Raw genomic sequence first — 18,963 nt, forward strand, 5'->3', positions numbered from 1 at the left:
CCATTCATTTACTGGATCCCAAAAATGCACAAACACCCTTGTAAGATGAGGTTCATCATCGCAAGTAGAGAATGTAGTTTGAAACCTTTGTCGGGCAGTATTACAGCGGCAATGAAACTAATCTATAAATGTTTAAAAAACTACCATGAAAAAGTGAAGGTTTATTCTGGTATTAAGAAATTCTGGATCATTGACAATTCCAAACCGGTAATCGACAGTGTCCACAACATTAATAACAAGGGTAAAGCAAAATGTCTTTCAACCTTTGATATTTCCACATTGTACACAAACATTCCACATGACAAGCTGGTAACCGCATTAGACAGAGTAATAGATAAAGCATTTGCAGGAGGTAATAGAGTATACATTAATGTATATCAAAACAGAGCACACTGGTCTGTAAAGAATAATCAATATTCATGTCGTTTTTTCAAAAAGTAAACTCAAAGAAAGTATTCGATTTCTGCTAAACAACAGTTTCTTTGCATTTGGCAACAAGATGCTCCAGCAGACAGTGGGCATACCCATGCGCTCAGATCCGGCCCCTTTCTTTGCAAATTTGTTTCTGCACATGTACGAGTTTGATTGGGTCCAGAACATGTGCAGGAATAAATTAACAACTGCATGAAGATGCGGAAACATCTTCAGGTTCATTGATGATTTGTTGGCAATTAATGATGGATTTATATTTGAGCAGCTTCATGATGACATATATCCAAAATAACTTGAATTAAAAAAGGAAAACCAAACTTCCACTTCAGTTTCCTTTTTAGAATTACAAATTGACATCCATAATAATAAATTTCACACCAAATTATTTGATAAACGAGATGCATTTCCATTCCACATTGTCCGAATGCCTTTCTTAGACAGCAACATTCCCAAAAAGCTATTTTATGGTACGGTTGCAGGTGAAATAATTAGGACTGTAAGAGCAACCACACACAGCTCTGAACTGGTCAATAAATTACAACAACTAGTCAGACGTATGTTAGCGCAGGGAGCTACAGTCGGTCGATTAAAACAAGTTTTCTTTAAAATCACAAAACGACACCAAATCGAATTAGTGAAATACAATACGAATATAAAAAATATTATTCATGAGATCTTTATGTAAATACAGTACAATATAATAATTAAATATACTACAAATCAATGTTGTTAGGAATCAGTGGTTGCTAGGATACGACAGCATGCCAAAAACCGTTATGAATGACAGTTTGAACATTCGAAGTGTACAATATAATATTATATTACAGTACAATATAATACAAGTACAGTACAATATAATATTATTCATGAGATCTTTATGTAAATACAGTACAATATAATAATTAAATATACTACAAATTAATGTTGCTAGGAATCAGTGGTTGCTAGGATACGGCAGCTTGCCAAAAACCGTTATAAATGACAGTTTGAACATTCGAAATAGAGTTTGATCGAGAGGTAGGTGGTGTGGTCATGCTGTTTGGTCGATTGATGTATTTAATGGTAAGATGTGAATGATTTAATGATACTATCATATTATAGAGTGTGTAAGGAAAGTTATAAATATATGACAACACATTAAATCCTATTCTGAGTAAAGTTGGAATAAGTGATGTTGCATTGATGGGTTGACTGACTGCCTGGACGCAACTGAGGTTGTGGATCCACTGATTTACCATCAATTGATGTGGATCTATGATCGAGGTTGTGGATCCGCTGTTTGGAGAGGTGCTGGGCTGAAAGGATTGAAACCTCGAGGAAGAACGGTGCCCAGCTGATGATCCGTGCAGTCGGGAAACAAATCAATTGCTTACAGGTTAAGGTTCTTGCTTTAGGTGGAGAAACTATGTTTGAGGTTTACAATTTAAATAAAGTTGAATATGGGATGTTGTAAAATTAACATCATTTAAAACAATCCTTTAAATTATTTAAGTTTAGGAACAACCGATACTGTACAATTAATTGTGTGTGTGTGTGTGTGTGTGTGTGTGTGTGTGTGTGTGTGTGTGTGTGTGTGTGTGTGTGTGTGTGTGTGTGTGTGTGTGTGTGTGTGTGTGTGTCTGTGTGTGTATGTGTCTGTGAATGAAAGAGAGGGATAGAATTGTGAGGAACAGAAATGAAAAAACGAGATGTTTGTGTGTGTATATATCTATGTGTGCGTGTATGTATCTATGTTTGTATGCGTGTATGTATCTAATGTGTGTGTGTGTGTGTGTGTGTGTGTGTGTGTGTGTGTGTGTGTGTGTGTGTGTGTGTGTGTGTGTGTGTGTGTGTGTATATTGTTGCAGATCTCAACGTCGGCCCTTTTCCCCTTACCAAGGGGGGATTAATCCCCTTGTCTGTGACTGACCGACGTGAGTCCTGAAGCTGCCCAGCTCCCTCCAGAGAGGCAGGTGAGCAACCTCGTTCGCGACCGCGGACAAGATGTTAATTGCCGAGTGGATTAGCAGCCGCGGCACGAACCATTAGCAAGTAACTAGACCCAATTCTTAAACGTTGGCCAAATCGTGCCACAGATATTCAATTGGGAAAAGACAAGGACAAATGGATGTGAGGAAACCAGAAGGTAAGGGCGAACAAATATAATTTATTACTACTATTTACAAGACCAAAGAAACCAAGGAAGAAGGAAAAATACGAAAAGAATTTACAGAAGAAGAAGACACAGTGCAATACTAGCTTACCTATACAAGCTTACTTATACCCCAGGACAAGACACACAAAACAGATGACAACCAGACTTACACGAATGGGGAATGAAGGCAGGAACGAATGGCTGGAAGGGGGAGAAAGGTTCAGCTGGAGCTTGCTCCCGCCCGGGACGTCGGGTTGGACCTCGTCGGCCACCGATGCCACCGCAATCTGGTTCCCGCGTAGCAGTGGGTCGAAGCTGCGTGTCACAGGGGGGCTGGACTATGGTGGTCTCAACTGCGGTGGTCTCAAAGCTGTGGTTGGTTCAAACACGCATCCCAGCTCCTCCTCAACTGGACTCTGGTGGACTGCTCACTCATCTCCCTTTCGGTGGACTCCTAGCTCATTGGAGGTCGCTCGCTTATCTCGGTCATCGGTCATCTGACTCCCCAGTCCTTCCGCACCCCCTTTTATGAGGCGCGTCGCTATCAAGCCGCCGGCCTCTTAGAAACGACCATCGGTGAGCTCGCCTCGGCCTTGATTGGTCACGAGGGCTCACCGATCCCGCCCCTCGATGAGGCGCTGGCAGGGCCACGCCTTGTTCCCGGCACTTAGCTGACTCCTCCCACCTTCTTCTCCGAGCTGGCTGCGTGCTCAATGGCGGCAAATGCAGTTGGCAATGCGAATCGCTGGTGATGTTGCCAATAACCCCACCCAAAGTTACTGGCACTTTGAAGATGCCATGGGGGCGTCGGAGGGATCTATCTTATTTCATTCGATGCAATGCAGTGTCAACTAGTGGGAAACAGAGCCTTAAACGACATAGAATAAGAAATAACTATTTAGAAGGGTATATGATTCTCTACATGCATGCGATGGATTAACTAAGGGGACGACCTATGATCTTTACACTTAAACGGAGGTATTTACAACAATTCTCAAATCCGCAACAAGACATATATATATATATATATATATATATATATATATATATATATATATATATATATATATATATATATATATATATATATATATATATATATATATGAAGAGTTCAGGCGCAAAAACCGATAAACGCCATTTTTGATGAAACTGAACTATGTTTACCGAAGTATATGTTTCAATACCTCCGTTTCAGTAGGCAAATCATTTTCTCCCAAAACCCGATAGCGTCCACGTATTTTCCCATTCAAGATCGCATTTAGTTTCAGAAAACGATAAGCGCCGAGGCCGTACTTTCCCAAACCCCGATACATCCATTCAGCCAATCAGCGCACGCGGCTTGTTTACTGCATCCAACATGTCTGCGCCCTGTGCATCGGCGAATCGAGTGAAATTCTGTCCGATTTATCGTTAAAAACTGCTGTAATTTGCAATGAATAATGCAGGAATTTGATGAAATCGAAGAGCCAGTGATGCTCTCGCCATCTGGGCATAAGAACAAGCGCCGTCCAGAGGAATCTGTTCGTTCTGTGGCGAAGAAAGGGCGGCACAGTTCAATCGGAAAAATTCCGTGTGTAGCTTGTGTACATAACTCTGATTTGTGCATGGCATCGACACTGACTGACGATGATGTGGGTTACGTGCATGGGCTCCTGTTTACGACGGCTGAGAAAGTGAAGCAGGATGCCATACTCCTATCGTACATGAACATTAAGGCAGCTCAACGCCGTAGGCCCAAGGTGGATGACCCAGTAAGGCAGAAGAGCAGGGACATCGATGTGAAATACTTTGTGCTGACGGAAGATCGACAGAAAGTGCCAGTGTGCAAGGCATCATTCCTCAGCATCTTTTGTGAGTATTTTTCCAGATCTATAAAAATAATTAATGCTCTTTTTTTCAGCGTTTCTGGTCATGTCAGGATGGGTCACTTCTTGACCCCCCCCCCCCCACCCCTCTTCTGACCACAACCACTGCAGGGGCCAGGGCAAGGCACAGTAGTTATTTATTTTCATGAGAGTGGCCAGTTATTAAATTGTCATGCTATTCTATAACATTATGCATGCATCCACTGCTGTCTGGATCATAATTTTGATTTACATTTTGCAATCTTGTTTGGTTTTCAAAAGCACTGGTTTTTTTCAATGAAGTTTTGTGCTGCAACATGACAGTTTCCATCATGTCCATTGTCCGTCATACATTTTATTTGGAAAATAATCTTACCTGGTGCTTAAATTGCCAACTGTTTTTTCTGGCTTGCTTCATAATTTTTCATTGTAATTTCAGGTGTAAAAAAAGATCGAGTATCCAACATAGCGAAGTACTGGTTCGAAAAGGGAGTAGCCCGGCCAGAGAATCGTGGCGGTGCCCGCAAGGTCGAGGAGAATAATGAGAGAAAGGCAGCAGTACGGCAGCACATCGGGACTTTTACTTGTCGAGCCAGTCACTATGCATGGCGTGGTGCCCCTGGCCGGAAGTACCTACCGACAGATCTCAGTGTCAAGAAGATGCATCGATTGTTCACGGATCAGAATCGTGCCCAGATTTCGTACGCATTCTACTACAGTGTCTTCGTGTATGATTTTAACCTTTGCTTTGCACACCCTGCGAAAGATGTATGCAGTTCCTGTGTGAAATACCGTATAAAGTTAAAAGATCCAGAGCTATCTAATGAGGAGAAACGTGAAACATCAGCCATGTATCTCCTCCATCGTCGCAGGGGACGCAAGTTTTACGACATTATGAATGCAGTTCGGGATACCTTCACTGTCTGTTTCGACATCATGGAGAACCTCGTTCTACCCAAATCACCCATTGGACAGACGTATTATTCCCGCCAACTCTATCTGTATGTTTTTGGTGTTGTTCATCACCGTGGGCGAGGCCAGCCACAAGGGAAGGAGGACATTCATCTGTTCGTCTGGCTGGAAAATCAGAACAGAAAGGACAGCAACATGGTGGCATCTGCCCTTCAGCATTACTTCGGAACTGTAGTCCATGAAGAACTGTCTCAGTTTAAAACACTGCGGCTATTTTCTGATTCCTGCTATGGGCAAAACAAAAATATCAATGTTTTGTCCAGCACCTTTGCATTAAGAAGCAGAAATTTAGGGATCTGAAAATCGAGTACAACTTTCCGATACGGGGCCATAGCTTCCTCCCTGCTGACCGTGTTTTTGGCCGGATTGAACAGGACATTCGGAAGAAGGACACCATTCTGCTTCCATCTGAGTACCTCGATATTTTACGAAAGCATGGAAATGTTCATGTTTATGGCACTGATTGGGCTTGCTATGATTTCAAGTCCGCAGCGACAGGTCACTGCTCCTCATCCCGTTCATTCAAAATCAGTCAGGCCAGGGTGCTCGAGATAGATGGGGACAAACTTGGATTCAAACAAGTCTACAGTCTTGACTTTTGCTATCACAATGTTTTGAAAAGGGGAAAAAAATGGGAATCATTCAAGCCTGTTCTGAGTCCAATGGTCAACTGCGTGAAGGAAGCTAAGAAAACGGATGTCCTGAAGCTGATCGATGAACTTGGTGCTGGTGAAGGAGTCAGATAATTTTATGAGAATGCCTTGGTTGATGTTGGACAGAATGTTGGGAGACAGGACTTAGATGAGAGCAGTGATGAAGAATAGAGTTTGTGTGATTCCATTAACCTAGTGCCAAGTGTGGCAGGGTTATCCGATTTCCGCTTATCAGTATTAGTGGAATGTTGCAGAAATCAGTTTCCGAGCTGGACTCCAATTGGGAAATTATTTGAAAGGTTATTGTGACTGAAATGGTGTGTTCGCCTCCTGATCATCAGGAGGCGAACACACCTTTTCAGTCGGTCAGTGATGTACCCTTTCAGTGCTAGTATAGGCTTGAAAACTGATTTTTGTGATATTCCATTACATGCTCAGCTGTTGTAGGATCTGCTCTCTGACATCATCTGTGACATCATGTTGTTCGTTATTCATGTTTGTGCATTTGGGGGGGGGGGGTGGGGGTGGATAGGGGGGCTGCTCCATAAAGTACACACACACACAGACTGGAATGTTTCAGGATGGCAAACCCCTGTTAAGGCTTGAATGATACTATCATTTTGTCAGTTCTGCTTTTGCAAATTTGGTGCACTGGGTGAGGTGACTCCGTGTACGTACTCAGTGGACAGCCCCTCAACTTGTGATACTGCCAACACTGCTTACTGCCAGGTTTATGATTCTGATTTTGGAGTGTTGTACTGGCAACTTGTGATGCTGACATACATACTGCTGATTTGTGTTGGTGGATAAGGATACTGCTGATTTGTGATGTTACTTGGGATACTGCTGACTTGTGATGGTGACTTTGGATAGTGCCATGAGAGTGTCCTCGGTGGCTGTGGTCGTCTGCAAAAGATTGATTCTTACCCGTAAATTTATCAGCAACAGAAAACTGGCAAAACTGGTTTTGGGGGCGTTGAAGCCTATTTGGTATTAATTTTATTATTATGCCACATCATACTTGCCATAAGAATGACATTCTGGTCATTTCATACCACTTTTACTTGTCTAAAAGTGACATTTGGATTTATCTGTTTTTGACAAAAAACGACCCATGGAGTTATCCGTTTTTGCGGGAAAACGTGTTCAAAATCACCAAAAATTTGTTTTTCTAATAAATTTTAATTTTTGAAATCCTGCCGTTTTATTATCTCATATTTACTGATTAAGATACAGCCCATGTCATTTTGATGGGTTTCACCTGGAATGCACAGCAGAAAATCTTGATTTTCTCATTTCATCAAAAATGGATATATCTGTTTTTGCATCTGAACTCTTCATATATATATATATATATGTATATATATATATATATATATATATATATATATATATATATATATATATATATATATATATATATATATATATATACAGTGAAACCTTGACTTACGAGTGCACCAACTTACGAGTTTTCCGAGATACGAGCCGTCGCTCGGGCGGTTTATTGCTTTGAGATGCGAGCCGCGATCTGAGTTACGAGCTTACGCCACCCGCCACCAGGTGGGTTCCGGTCACGTGGTTATCTTGCCGTGCAAGCATCTCTGCCGTATATCGCTGCTGTTTTGTTTTCGCATTTTGGTTATTTTGGAGCTGACGCCACCCGCCACCAGGTGGGTTCCGGTCACGTGGTTATCTTGCCGTGCAAGCATCTCTGCCGTATATCGCTGCTGTTTTGTTTTCGCATTTTGGTTATTTTGGAGCTGACGCCACCCGCCACCAGGTGGGTTCCGGTCACGTGGTTATCTTGCCGTGCAAGCATCTCTGCCGTATATCGCTGCTGTTTTGTTTTCGCATGTTGGTTATTTTGGAGCTTACGCCACCCGCCACCAGGTGGGTTCCGGTCACGTGGTTATCTTGCCGTGCAAGCATCTCTGCCGTATATCGCTGCTGCTTTGTTTTCGCATGTTGGTTATTTTGGAAAATTTCTTAGTTTTAACCATGGGTCCTAAGAAATTGAGTGCCAAGGGCAGTACTGAGAAGAAGAAGAGGATGATGTGCTTGAATATAAAACACGCAATCGTCGAAAAACATGAGCGAGGTGTGCGTGTTGTCGACTTGGCGAGGCAGTACGATAGTAGCAGTACGATCGAAACATTTTGAAAGGGAGGAAGAAACAAACCTCGTTGGACAGGTTTTTATTGAAACGCCCTGCAAGTGAAAGCGAGGAAAGTGTGGCGAAAAAGGCAAAAGTTATGTCCTCCACCTCCGCCAGCATCTTCGTCTGATCTTCAAGGTAAATACACTTAATAAAACCAGTTTATTTCTTTACATTGTGGCGGACACGCAAGCTCACTGGCGTGGTGACATCATTCCGCACACCAAGTGGGCGGGGGCCACGCCGAGGGGTAGGCGTGGCCTCAGGATATACACCGGGCGCGCAGCCCGGAGCGCGCCAGTGTTACAGTGAGCTCTTGAATAAAGACTCTTACAAATTACCGCGTTGTCCGCTTCCTCCTTGTTTACAAGCAGCGCGCGTAACGCCGCTTATTAGTTATTACGTACAGTATATACGAGGTCGTGCTTGTTTATACATTATTTGTTATTTATAAAGTACATTTTTCTTATTTAAAAACACGTAACAAAAAAAATTGGTGTGGTTTTTGGCGGGCTGGAACGGATTAATAGCATTTCAATGCATTTTAATGGGGAAATTTAATTTGAGAAACGAGCAAATTGAGTTACGAGCTCGGTCACAGAACGAATTAAACTCGTAAGTCAAGGTTTCACTGTATATATATATATATATATATATATATATATATATATATATATATATATATATATATATATATATATATACTAGCAGAAGTACCCGGCATTGCCGGGCGGGGGAAGGGAGGGTAGGGGGGAGGGAGGGGGAAGGGGGGAGGGGGGAGGGAGGGGGAAGGGGGGAGGGAGGGGGTAGGGGGAAGGGGGGAGGGGGGGGGCATTAATTAAAGGTGAACGCTCTGACTATATCCCACAATGCCTAAAATTGGGGGTGTTGATATCAGAAATGTTTCAGCCACACAGACCTAAAACATAAAAAACAACTTTTGTACACCTAGAAGCACCAATTCTGGAGATTCGCCTGTTTTGATTAAAAAGTTTTTCCAAAATAACGTTTTTTACAAACTATGAAAGAGCATCTGGTCCAATATGTGCCTTATACAAAAAAATATAGTCACAACTTACAGCGTTCGTCATCTGTGCCCTAGAGTGCCTCGGGGTAAACCACATTGCGTGTCTGATTGTTGGGTGCCAGGATGGTGAGGTTTACTGCACTGCCGGTCCGAGAGGCAGCCACATACAGCTGACCGTGTGAGAAGCAGGGGACAGAGAGGTCGACCCCTATTGTCTTGTAAGTCTGACCTTGAGCCTTATTGATGGTCATCGCAAAGCATGGCTTGCAGGGAAACTGGAGTCTCCGAAACTGGAACGGCAGCTCAGAGTCTGACGGAATGAGCGGGATCCTCGGCAGAAGGACGACCTCTCCTTTGTATGGTCCACAGGAGATGGTGGCCTCGATGACATTGGCATGTAGGCGAGTTATGATGCAGCGTGTACCATTGGTGGTCTTGCGTGGTTCCATGTTTCGCAGGATCATGATGGGCACACCGAGTTTCAACTTGAGGAGGTGTGGTGGCATTCCTGACAGCTCGAGAGAATTGAGAAGCTCAACAGGGTAAGTGACTGCCTCCTCGTCACAGATGGCACTATCCACAGACTTGTATATCCTCTCATCGCCGGGAAACTCTCCCATGAGCCAGTTGTTGAGCTGGTTGACATTGGTGTTCAGCGGAGAAAGAATTGCACGCTCAGCCAGCTATTCGGACCGGACTCCATTTGTGGTCAAGCAAGGGTAGACTTCAGCCTTCAGCTCCTCCATTGTGGAGACGACCTTGCCTATTTCAGGAGGAATCTCGATCGTGTCTGGTTCGGCCGAAAATGGTATCAGTCCATTGCCTATTTCCAGGAGCAGCTTAGAAAAGACAGTGGCCCCTTCATCGCTAGGCAGGTGAGCTCGCATGTTGGTGGTCAGGTGCTTGACAGTCACATGGCGCCACAGGTGGGACGTCCTCAGGCTGGCGTTGACAATGTTAGATCTGGTACCACTCTTGACCACTGGGAGGATCTGTCGGAAGTCTCCGCAGAGCAGTGTGGGAATTCCTCCCATAGGTTTCGTTACTCCTGTGATGTCCTGTAGTGTGCGGTCTACAGCTTCATAGGCTGACTTGTGAGTCATCGGGGCCTCATCCACAATGATGACAGCAGCATCCTTAATGACCTTGGCCAATGCTGTTCCACGCTTGATGCTGCATGTTGGCTGCTCTTTGAAGTGCGTGTCGAGTGGGATCTTGAAGGTGCTGTGCAGCGTTCGTCCTCCTTGGAGCAGTGTTGCGGCAATTCCACTGGACGCAGTAGCAAGAGCAATCTTGCCTCGTGAGCGAATTTTCTTCAGAATCGTGTTGATGACGAAGGTCTTTCCTGTGCCTCCTGGTGCATCTAGAAAGATGAGGTTGCTGCTCTTGTTGCCATTGTTGATGTTACCTTGCTGCACCAGTTCAAGGACTGCATTGTAGACCTGATGGTATTCATCTGTCATTTGCTGTTGGAGATCATCAGCTTGGACAGCCAACTGCTCTTGGTTGTAGTCGACTTCCCTGAAGTATTCTCTCTCAAGCCTATCTTCTGTGCCCCTCTCTGGGGAAGGTAGGTCATACGAACTGAGATGACGACCGCCCATCATGATCACCTTGTCTTCGAGAGAGCAAAGCGCAAGGTTGTAGATGTGCTCGTTGTAGTCAGCAGCGGGATTGTCAACATTGCGACGGTGCTGAAATAGGTAGTCTTCAGAAAGGATTTCACGGAACGTATCCCATAGCGTGCGTGGATTGCAAGGAAAACATGCAGTAAGGATGACTGCCATGAGACTCCGGAGGTTTGGTGCAGACTGGCTGATGCTTGCCTCATCCATAGCAAGGTGGAGGGGCTGGTCGTTTTCCAGGAGTCCCAATGCGAGACAGGCTTCACGGAAGGACAACTCTTGACCATCCACTGTCCTTAGAGCAGCGAAAGAGGATGGGCCACATACTTCAGTCAGAAGAAGTCGAACGTAGTAACAGTCTCCCTGTCTCGGACTGATGCTGTAGATGCGGCCAATTGCCGGAGTCTTCCGTATTGCATGTGGTCCTTCGACCACCACTTCTCCCTGCTTGCGGCGGGTCCACGTCTTGTGCATCTTGTCCCAGTGTAGTGGCTGGTGGTGGTTGCTCTGCTCTCTGTATGGCATTGTCCATATGGAAGTAGACTCGCTGGCCATTCTCGAGGTGGACAACTGGGCCAATGACTGGAGGGAAATGCTCGGAAATTGGGTGCTCTAGGATCGTCCAGACTGCCTCGCTGCTCCCAACGTAACGTGCATTCTGGAACTTAGCTACCTCATCCACTTGACGATTTCCGGCCTCCTCATTGGCTCGCTGCAGTTCAAACACTGCCTGATCGGTCCCCTTGGTGACATACTTTGTGATATACTTGATGCTCTTGATGCTGGAGCATATCTCAACATTGATGTGGCAGTTGAATTGGCGGAGGAGGAATGGGTTGTAGGGTACCACCCACTGATTGGTGAATACCTGTACCACCCGTTTTCCCTGCTGGTGCATCTTCATCTCCCCAGTGTAACCACCATCTTCTGGCTTCAGACGTCGGTATTTGGGGTAGCTGTCATTTCCTTGCTCAGTGCTCTGGAGGAATGGCTTTGGGAAATCTTTTGAACACTTCCGGTCCTTCATGCAAGGGCTGTTCTGGTTGAGGTTTCCGCATGGACAATGGATCATATGTGCCATAACCATCATGTGCAGCTCAGGATCTTGTTCCTTGTCGGGAATCTCAGCCCTGATGACCATATCAATTTTTTCGGCCTTGACGTTGTCCTCTGGAGCGACCCATATGAGGATGTGGGCATGAGGAAGACCACGCTTCTGGTACTCAATGGTGTATAGGAAGGCTCTCATCGTCCCAAAAGCTCGCTTCTTTAGTAGCTCCATGAGCTTCTTGTGCTTTTGTCAAAAGACACGGGCAATGATGTCTGGCCGATCATGAGCTTCTTGTCCTGGCAAGAGGTTTTGCTGGACCTCGACCCATTTGGGGTTTGTTGTCATTGTTATAAAGAAGTCCGGCCTCCCCATGCGATGCACATAGGTCATGGCATCACTCTGCCTCTCATGCATCCACCTCGGGCCACCTGAGTACGTCGCAGGAAGGACCACCCTTTGCCCAACATTGCGAGGGTCACCATCGCTGGCCATGAGACTGTCACGGAGGTTGCCGTAGTTATCAGCGAGTAAGGTCTTTTGCTCCCGACGAATAAAGCCCAGTCGCTCTGCCTCAATTTTAGAATATACATCTACCAGAAACTGCTGAAAGAGTCGTCGCATCTGCAGTATGTGATTTCCCTCTCTCACCATGATGTGGTAGCTGTAGTACTGCAGCTGTGAGTTTTTGTCCATCATTTCCAGTAGCAGTCCTGGCCACCAGGTGGATAGTGTAGCCATCTGTTCCATATGGGAACACTATGGGGTACTGTAGTGCATCATAAGATGCATGCAGCTCACTTATCCTTTTGAGTGCCCCATCGCGAAGTTTAAGGACAATATCTCTGTGTTCTGTTGGCTCATTGTCCATTAAGATGGCGACTTCTGGTGCAGACTGGGCGTTGTAGCGGCGTGCATGCTCACCACATGGTCGCTTGTTTTCGCCGATGATTATGTGGCGCTCTTCCGAGTTATCTCCTTCTGCAAGCATATCTCTTGCAGTCTTCAGCTCATGGACCAGATGGTTATTCACGTGGAACCACTTTGTGAGCATTTCAATGATGTGTGGTTTGAGGCCGCTGTGGTTCCTGGCAGTCAGCTCTTTGGCATGCGAGTCCAGGAAGTACACCTGTAAGAACTTTGGCTGACCTTCTTCAGGCGGGAGCAAGCTGCCAATGCGGTGGAACACTTGACCTTGGATACAGAAGCTCGGGTTCCAGCCATGTATTTGAGCTTCCTTATGCCCGAAGCTCGTCATCGCAAAACTGCCATTATACGTTCGAATGTTGTGAAGGAAGTGCTTGCTGACGAGACCTTCACCAGAGAGAAGTTCCTTCAGGAAGGGAGGAAGGGCAGGGAAAGGCTCAAGGACGACTTTCCCATTGTTGCAGCACACACCTTTGGTCTCTCCTTCGAACTTGTAAGCAGAGCAGTGAGTGCAGACGTGGTCCATTCGGCCGATGTCTGCGTGAGTTGTTGGGTCAGCTGGGTCATACGTGAATGCCTCCCTTTTGTTACTTGGTGTCCGGGCCCGAGCCCGAGTTCGTGCTTCTGCAGTGCGGTGACGGTTTGCCTCGTGTCTTGCATCACACTCTTCCTCAGTCACGTTTACTCGCTGTTGTTGTTGCCGATGAGCCTGCTCATTGAGCCTGGTTGATCGCTCATCTTGTGTCGCATTTACTCGCAGTTGTTGTTGCCGATGAGCCTGCTCATTGAGCCTGGTTGATCGCTCATCTTGTGTCGCATTTACTCGCAGTTGTTGTTGCCGATGGGCCTGCTCATTGAGCCTGGTTGATCGCTCATCTTGTGTCGCATTTACTCGCAGTTGTTGTTGCCGATGAGCCTGCTCATTGAGCCTGGTTGATCGCTCATCTTGTGTCTCATTTACTCGCAGTTGTTGTTGCCGATGAGCCTGCTCATTGAGCGTGGTTGTTCGCTCCTCTTCGGTCACCTGTTGTCTCTCAGTCTGTTTTCGCTTAGCTGAAGCTGTCGTCGGACCAATGCAGCTCTTCCTTTTCGGGGCATTTCGGAGATTTTGATCAGAAACTGCGTGGAATTAGGCCTGGGTCAAAAAGAAGAAAATAGAAAATCATGAAGTGGAATTTAATTGAGAAACTGCGGAATCAGAAAAAGCGATCAGAAACTGCGTGGAAGTGGAAGTCGAAGTCGGAAGTCGGAAGTCGGAAGTCGGAAGTCGGAAGTCGGAAGTCATTGAATGTCGCATTGACAAATAAATGTAACATGTATGTTTCACTCTCTGTCACATGCCATTGGTCCCATGTCAATCGGATGAAGTTGAAAAATTAACGTTACAAAATACGCTGATGACGTCATAATTTTAAAACCCGACGGTTTTTTAAACATTTAAGGTGTGCTGTAGTTTCTCTGGGACGTACTGATTCCGAATAGGCCTTTGGTTTTGCTCTGCGATGAGAGTTATAAGAGGACAAACATCCAAACATACTTTATGCTTACCACCACTTAGTAAACACTATTCAGGCTGCTTTTGCAAGCCATGGCGTTATAGTAGACAGAGCTGCCTTTTTGTTTTCACGTACCCATTTTTCCATTGACTAACATTTTTTGTGCGATATAGTCACTCACCTCCCCCTGCTTCCTCGCTCCATTAAACATTTAAGGTGTGCTGTAGTTTCTCTGGGACGTACTGATTCCGAATATGAAGTGGAAAAAAACAATTAACAGATGACGTCATAATTTTTTAACGCGACGTTTTTTAATTTTAAGGTGTGCTGTAGTTGCTCTGAGACGTACTGATTCCGAATATGCCTTTGGTTTTGCTCTGCGATGAGTAGTTCTCGAGTTATAAGAGGACAAACAAACAAACAAACAAACATACTTTACTGCTATATATATATATATATATATATATATATATATATATATATATATATATATATATATATATATATATATATATATATATATATATATATATATATATATATATATATGTATATATATATGTATATGTATATGTATATATATATATATATATATATATGTATATGTATATATATATATATATGTATATATATATATATATATATATGTATATATATATATATATATATATATATATATATATATATATATATATATATATATATATATATATATATATATATATATATGTATGTGTGTGTGTGTTTGTGTTTGTGTTAAAATTGGCGTATTATTTATTTATCATTGAAAAAGGAACATATTGCATTTATCACTCATTTTGGGAACTCAAATGGTTAGTGTCATGTTCAAATTTGATGTGATGGTCGATAACATCTGGTGATGATCTCACGGCCGACACATTTTTGCAGGGCTTCGGTACCTCAAAATTTGGCCCAACACAACTGTGGACATTACTCATAATTATGCTGAAAATCAGGTTGAAGAATTAATGCGTTTTAAATACGAACAAACTGCATTTTGTTTATCGTTCAAGACTTTATTCAAGATGATATAAAAGATTTGAAAAATAAAGAAGAAAAAAATTATTCAACCCAGATGGGACTTGAACCCACAATCCCCATCTTGAAAGTCTGATGCCTCATCCATTAGACCAATAAAGGGGCGCCAATTTGATTCATACAGCTGCATGAATAAGTAAATCTATTTTATTTGCCAGATGTAGGGCACCCCTTCATATGAACTTTTCTGGAGCATTACTTGGTTCCTCCTAAGAACACAATGGTTGTCCAGTATGTATATCAAATTTTTTGGAATGTCCCTTCTTTTCTATAGTTTGCCACATGGGACATACCATATAAAGGGGCCTTTTCTATGCCCCTGGCGTTTTCCCCAAGAATGCCTCTTCTTGTAACATGTTAGAATGATAAGGTGGTGCAATAGCCGCTGGATAAAATGGTGGTAAACACTGGAATAATTTTGCATTTACACCTTTAAACCTTCAAATTAAATTGCAATACATAATATTCTGTCTGTCTGTGAAACGTCTGTCCAGGGGAGTGGCTACACCCAGTCTGCGAGGGGCTTCAAAAACAAATATCAACCTTTTTTTTTGTTTGTTTTTGTACACAAGATCAAGGCGGGTGAAAGAGCGAACATTAATCACACAAAAAGTGACACATACAACACAAAATAAGGGGAGCGGTAGACGAGATGGGGAGAGATGGGGAGAGGGGGAAGGACACAAACAGAACATTTGAGAGCAGGGACATCGAGAGAAATGTGGGAGGGGGAGGGCTTGGGGGGAGGTAGGAGAAGTACAAAACATATGAACACTGCAAGGACTTCCAGGAAAGAAGTTGGAATTTTAAATAAGTGCATTTGGGGTGAATTAGTGGGGGTAGAAAAGATCAAGGTTTTGGATGGGGGAAGATAAGAGATGGTGGTGAACAGCTGTTTAAAGATCTGGAGGGAGGAGTAGGATTGAAGGGAGTGGGGGAGCTTGTTCCAGAGGTGGGAGAAAAGGGGAATGAAAGAGTGAAGGTGAGCAGAGAGCCTAGATTTTGGCAGTTTAATCATAAGAGGGTTGCTGGCAGATCTTGTGTGACATGTGGAAATATTAGGGGGACAGAGCACAGAGAGAGCTGGGGGGAGCAAGGCTGGAGAGGAGTCGGTAGAAGACAGAAAGACCACCAACCTGCCTGCGGTGAGTGAGTGTAAGGCCATCAGAGTTAGCTTCATCGCAGGAGATTCCAATGATTCTGAAAGCTTTGGTTTCAACAGCGTGAAGCTGAGCTAGCTGTGAGGCAGGAGCACAGGCCCAGAGGGGGTAACGGTATTCCATTGAGCTGCGGATGAAAGCCTTGTATGTGGTGAGGAATCTCAGGTGTGCCAAGGAAGGACTTTGCACGACGGAGGATGCCCAGTCGGCGACTGGCTTTGGAGGCCAGCTTGGAAATGTGGTTTTCCCAAGAACGATCATGGCAGATAGTGAGACCCAAAAGCTTGTGCGACAGAACTTCTTGGAGAGGATTGTTGAGAAAGTAGATGGGAGGGTTTTCCAGTCGGTCTTTTCAGAGAGACATAGTAAGAGTGTGAGATTTGTCAGGATTGAAAGACATGTTCCACTTGTTTGACCAGTCTGTGATTTCGTCCAGGTCTGCAGAGAGTGAGGAGGCTGCAGACTGCCAATCTGAGGGATGAGGAATGGAGTGGCAGATAGTGGAGTCATCAGCAAAGGGATAGAGAGGATTTTCCAGAGAGTCAGAGAGATCATTGATGAAGACCAGAAATAGCACAGGGCCCAGAACACTACCTTGGGGAACTCCAGCCAGAACAGGAAGGGAAGATGAAAGAAATCCATTCAGGGCCACACGTTGCCTACGACCAGAGAGGAAGTCCACAAGCCATGTGTGGAGATTTCCATGGATACCATAGGACAGTGGTTCTTAACGTTTTTAAAGGTGCCGAACCCTAACGAAACCCACCGAAAACTCGCGGAACCCCTCAAATTTGACCAAAAAATTAAGAAGAATTGCATCTTAATGCATTTTCTGTTCTTCTTTTCGGAAAGCGATCTGGGAAATGCATGGTTTTGTTTTGGCAAGGGCCACCCTCAAATCATTTTCGCATGCAAGCCAACTCCTTTTCTTGGTTTTAATGTGCACCAGTTTCGAAAAGACATGCTCACAGAGATACGTTGTGACGAACGGCATGAGGATCTCAAGGGCAATTTTAGCGATGTGAGGATACCCTTCCATTTGGCGGCACCAAAACGTTGAGAACGTTGTTGTGCTGAAGAGTCGTTGTTGAGTCTGGCTCTGCTGAAGTTTGATGAGGTCATCGAGGTATTGGTCATTGACATCTGCCGTTGCAACTTCGAAAGTAAACGGCTGCCGCACCCATGCTGGGTATTGCTCTTGGTCGGGGAAGTGGCCGTCGAATGACTTTCCCAGCTGATCCAAGTGCATGGCAATCGCTTGCTTCAGCTCCCCTGGTACAGCAGTGCCTCCAACTTCAGACTCATCTTCAATCCCGCTCACGCACTCGTCCAGTAGCGAAAACTTCGCAAAGTTGTCGTTCTCTGTTCGCCGCCTCCACAACGGTAACTTCTTTCGGAAAGCGCTCAGCTTTTCTTCAGATTCGATTGCATTCACTCCACCGCCCTGCATCTGGCAATTGAGATGATTGAGTGCGTCAAAGATGACAGCCAAGTACGCCAATGCAAGGATGAACTCTGACTCTTGGAAGTGTGTTGCATGGCAATGCTGGTGTTCTCCCAAAAACAGAGCTAATTCTACATGCAAGGCAAAAACACAGCTCACTACCTTCCCTCGTGATAACCATCGAACGTTAGAGTGGTAGAGAAGGACTTCAAATTCATAGCCAATTTCATTGCACAGCTCTTTGAAGATGCGATGATTCAGAGCACGGCTTCGCACGTAATTCACAGTTTCAACGACGATTTTCAGAACATTGGCCAGTTTTGGAGGCAGGGTTTTTTATGCCAGCGCGTGTCTGTGCAGGATGCAGTGCATGACGATGATGTGTGGTGCATCAGCCTTCACCAGTGCTCCAATACCGGAGTTGCGTCCCAGCATGGCTGGAGCTCCATCCGAGCAAACTGCAGACACCATGTTCCACGAGAGGCCGTTGCTTCTGAAGAAGTCGTCCACAAGCTTCTTCACATCAACTGCCTCCGTCGTTGTTGTGAGAGGTTTGCAGTACAGAAAGTCTTCCTTGATCTCATCTCATTTGACATAACGCACAAATAAGATTAGCTGGCTCAAATTCGAAATGTCGGTGGTCTCGTCGAGTTGAAGGCTGAATTTTGTCAGGCTGGCGACTAAATCTGCAACTACCTGGGTGAGGATTGCGTCGCTCATGTCGTCGATTCTGCATTTAATGGTGTCATTTGAGAGTGGAATGAGAGACAACTTGTTTTCAGCAGCTTTCCCCAGCATGATGTTGGCCATCTTTAATGCGGCCGGTTTGATGAGTGTCTCGCCAACGGTGTGCGGTTTGCCCTGCTTTGCTATCAGGTACGCAACTTCATACGACGCAGTGAGGATCGTTTTGTCAATTGGAACGAAGCCGAGAGTGGGCAAGGTAGCACTTGCGTCGAATTGGACTCTCTTCAATTTGAAT

General features: G+C 44.6%; 1 long non-coding RNA gene across 1 annotated transcript in view; it reads left to right on the forward strand.

Annotated features, from left to right (window-relative positions):
• Positions 1-18,963, forward strand: part of LOC137420454 (uncharacterized) — a 75,207-nt gene that overhangs the window by 8,038 nt on the left and 48,206 nt on the right. Inside the window, exon 2 of the long non-coding RNA XR_013622004.1 lies at positions 2,280-2,384. This is a non-coding gene — a long non-coding RNA (uncharacterized LOC137420454). The remainder of the gene's footprint in view (positions 1-2,279; positions 2,385-18,963) is intronic.

This window comes from Myxine glutinosa, chromosome 1 (assembly GCF_964187855.1).
Source record: "Myxine glutinosa chromosome 1, kmMyxGlut1.1, whole genome shotgun sequence".
Classification (NCBI taxonomy): Eukaryota; Metazoa; Chordata; class Myxini; order Myxiniformes; family Myxinidae; genus Myxine; species Myxine glutinosa.